Below are 4,800 nucleotides of genomic sequence, written 5' to 3'. Positions count from 1 at the left end.
CCCCCCCTTTATTTTGGCCGATCAATGCATTTGAATCGGGACATATGTTTGCACCCCCCTGCACCCCCCCCTTTGCCCTGGGCTAGCACCCCCCCCCCCCTTTCGAAAATTCCTGCATCCGCCACTGAGTCAGGAGACTCTTGGCTTTGTAAGTCTTCTACATATTTTTATTTAAATTTCAGTTCATTGAAATAATGATAACCGATAACAGCTTTTTTAATCATTTTAAATGAGAAAACAGAAAACAATAAATTAAAAAATTATGGGTTATTTTTTTCATAATAACAGAAAACATAGTCACAATAATGTTTATTTTAAACAGATAACAGCTAGATATAGTCAATTACAGTTAAGCATCAATAATCTGGAATATTTGCCACTTTTGACTTAAATATAAAGGCACAGAACCAGGACATAGGAGCACAGAACCAGGACCATTTTTTAAATCACCAGCACAGCGTCAGGACAATTTCGTTTAGCGAACTTGCACGACTTTTGTAATAAAATATTGTTGTAATATGCTTGTTATGGTACTTATGACGTATCAGAGAAAAATTAAGCAACAAAACGGTTGTTTTATTGCCATTCTGACACAATGTAAACAAACCCACAAGCACAGAATCAGGACCCACCAGCACCCGTCAGGACCGAATCACCAGCACAGAACGTTCTCTCGCAGGACAACCATACCCACCGTGATTATAAAGATAAGATAATTTAGTAAACTATTCAAGAAATATTTACGGTTGTTATCTTCATTTCTATCATTTGCATATAACATTGAGAAGAAATATTTCGGGACATGATTTAATAGATCGCGAATATCGCAATTGTTTTTCTCTGTTTTGTCTACTAATTGTAAAATGAGTCCGAACCGTACTTTTTATTTTAAAGGCTTCTAAGGAGAAGCATTACAACTGCTTTTATATATGATAAAATGTTTGAATACAGAATAAGAAAATTATCAATTGGTTTTTGAGAAGACTTTAGTAGCGTCTCAAACTGACAACGTCCAAAAAGTACGAAACTTGCAAGACATTGGTCTTGATTTGTCCAAATCATCAATGCGATAATTGCAAACTTTTAATAGACCTTTTCAATAATAAATTATTGTCTACACCTACAGTTTAGAACGAATACGACAGGTGAGATATGAGGGTGTTGTCCCAAAAATAAAATTGAAAAATATTAATGATCGCATATGATTATTTTGCTTGCCAACACATATATAACGTGTATAAAAGCAATTGTTGTGTCCGTATCTTATTTTGTTCATTAAGTATTTGCTTATCAAAATTACACTTGTTTGTAAATTGACTATTAAAAGGAAGGACTTCAATGTTGCATTTCTTTTAAACGCCGAGTTGGTAAATGAAAACAAAAACAAATCAGTACTTTTGTAGTAGATCTTTGTTTTATGTGATCTGACTAGGGTGGTACATGTTTCTACATGTTTATTAATTTTGACTTCGGATACCTAAAAGAGGGACGAAAGATACCAGAGGGACAGTCAAACTCATAGATCGAAAACAAATTGACAACGCCATGGCCAAAAATAAAAAGACAAACAGACAAATAATATATAGTACTGATGACACAACATAGAAAACCAAATACTAAGCAACACGAACACGAACCCCACCAAAAACTGGGGGTGATCTCAGGTGCTTCGGAAGGGTAACCAGATCCTGCTCCACATGTGGCACTCGTCGTGTTTCTTATGTTATTACAAATCCGGTAAATAGTGTAATTTGGTAAGTCACATTCGTGAAAAGAGGAGGGTGTTGTAGTTACGACATATGGAACATATATCCGATATCCTCTGTGAAAAGGTTATTCCATAACGGTCAACCAACTTGTGATGGCGTCCGTAAAATTGACGAAGGGATGATTTCAACTTCCTCATTTGAAACTCTTGATTTAATAGCTTCCTTGTGAGCAGCAATCCACTATCAAGGAAATCATGATAGGATATACAAGCCCGGGAATATCGTATCAATTGGGAGATATATACTCCGTATGTAGGCGCTGCTGGATGTTGCTACATAGAAATGGAAAGTTCACAATTGGGAAGCTGAAATCATCTCTTTTGTCGTAAAGTTTTGTTTTCAACCGACCCTCATTGTCAATTTCTAGATGTAAGTTTAGATATGAGGCAGAATTAATTGTATCTGTAGTATCCTTTATCTCTAGTTCGATGGGAGAGATTCGTTCAACATAGTAACCAAATATTGTATTATTTAGTGAGAGAACATCATCTGTATAGCGGAATGTAAAGTTAAAGGATATTGCTAACTTCTTATCTCCTTCTTAAATGGATGTCTACGAGAAAACCATGCAAAATCAAAAAAAAATTATGAAAGGGGTTGTGGAATTTTCAGCTGATTTTGGTTTCCTAGTAAAGTATTAAGTACATCTAATAGTTCTATGGTTAAAAAATGACAATTTATCTCAAATTATGTGAATACAGGGCAATTCTAGTTTAGTACCAAATTTGCTGGAAAATGTTGTTGAAAATGGACATTTTGGGGTTTTTTTTATTGAATAGTTCAAAGTATTATATGACAAAAAAAATTGTTTGGCCTTAAAATTCAGACTTTCTACTAAAATAAACTGTAATTTGGATCTTATTTCAACCTTTATTTTTGTTTTTATTTTTATTGACATAATTGTGTTTTTTAAAAATTTGAAATCAGCCTGTACTGAAAATGTCCATAAAACCTCAAAAGTCACTCAAATTGAAAAAAATATTTTGTTAAACGTTATGGTTCACTACAAACTAGTATTCCTTAACGGGATTTGGTTGCAAATTGATATAAGCTTATTTGAATAAAAGATGAAAACCTGAAAAATATAGCTAAAATTATCTCCCTTTGTAAAACTCTTCACAATAAAAGGTAGATTTAGTGTCAATAACAGAAGGAGGGAAATCAACAAATGTGCAGAAGGATAGGAAATAATGGTATTTTTGATGAATATGGTGTAGCCAAAAACTTATTTTTATTGAAAGAGTGTAACAAAGACATAGCAAACCATGTGACAAAGACATTCCCCTGCCACTGGGATAAGTCTGATTCTGATCAGATAGTCTAGACATGACTCATGAGGCTAGACTATCACTATCATGTCTAGCCCTGGGTTTTAGACTCACATTTTAAAATGCATATGCTGCAAACATGGACAGGAGTTGGATTGCAGTAGACAAGAAGACAAAATGAGTTGCTGCCATCCTTTCATGACCCTTCCAAATCTAGCAACGGAAATTCCAAAGCAAAACTTTCAGTTTCAGTTGGTTCTGGTAAGTTTGTTAATTTTTATTGTGGTTAGAAAAAGCAATTTGACACCATAAAAAGACCTACTGTAGAAACATCACATCAACACATAAATATAGGAAGAAGAGCATAGACTATTTCTCTTTGGGGAAAAAAAAGGGGGGGGGGGGGTATTTACATAATTTTCTTGAAGCAAACACTGATTTAATTTTCATTGACCTACATTTTCTCTCTCAGTCTCTCAAGAAATCTATAATAATCATGATAAATATATATGGACCATAATTTGCTATTGGGCTCCGTTTCCTATAACTATAGAAAAGTGATAAAATGTGAATTACTGTAAGAAAAGTTGTAACTACATCTAAAGATGCCATTATTTTTATCAACATACAAGTGTATGCTACTCTTCCCTAGAAAAAAAAATGAAATATACGAATTTCAAAGATTCTACAACCGTATTTTTGTGTCGTTTCTCGCGTTACTTTTTGCTTCCGAAGAGCATAACGCTGACTGATTTATAGATAATCGTCACCGGCAAATTCGTAACTTTTGCTTTCAAATAACAAAGAACATCGACCAATAAGAATAGTGAGAAGAAAATGCCGAGAACTATAAGTATTTATGTAGCAGATGTAAGAACAGTGGCGTGATTTTTGTGTCCGATTTCGTAACGCAAATTTTAGATGATGTAATCTGCTTTGTTGTAATAGAATTCTTAAAAACAATATGCAAATATGAACTCTCGCGAGATGTTCAAACAGGTAAATCAGAGATGATTTACATTCTTGTTTTGATCTTCGTAATAATTAAGTAAGAAAATGACGTTATCGTTATGCGTTACATTTCACACGAAACAGAAGTCCAGTTATTTATTAAAATTGTTTTTGTCCTTAAGTTCTAATCATTTCCGGTCATACGTGAAACATGTGACTAACATGTGATAACGCCATTACGGCCGGATGTACGAAATACTAGGTCTAAACATTGTTTTTGTTTCCAACGGGATGTTAGCAAACATAATCTGTAGACTTGTTTCGTCTTGTGTAAAAGAGGAAAATACAATTGTCAAAGAGATTGCGCCGGTGGTCTGTTATTTTTCCTATGTGCATAATGTTACATACGATCCTGTGTGAAAATAAATGCCCAATAACTTGACAAAATCGATTTCATATTTGACAGACGTTAGAACACACTTCGTTTCCCGATAATGACGTGAAGAGTCCTTGGAAAAATCAATCGAAATTACGTTTCTTATCATTGTACCAATGCTCGTTGGATTGATTTAACTTCAGCAGTAAATATTACTGGATATTTTAGGTGAATAAATATAATTTAATAAAAAATACATGTTAATATACCATGTATACCATTACACTTGGAATGTACAAAGTTGGCATCTTTGTCACAGTTTTTAATTAATATTTTTTATTCATGTTCTGCAAACACTTATCAGAAACGCAATAAACTTGTCAAAGGAGAAGTAAACTTTTACCATGCATGACTTGAAAGGAAGTACTTTATTGAT

This window comes from Mytilus galloprovincialis, chromosome 10, assembly GCF_965363235.1.
Source record: "Mytilus galloprovincialis chromosome 10, xbMytGall1.hap1.1, whole genome shotgun sequence".
Lineage (NCBI taxonomy): Eukaryota > Metazoa > Mollusca > Bivalvia > Mytilida > Mytilidae > Mytilus > Mytilus galloprovincialis.
This window is presented reverse-complemented; position numbering follows the sequence as displayed.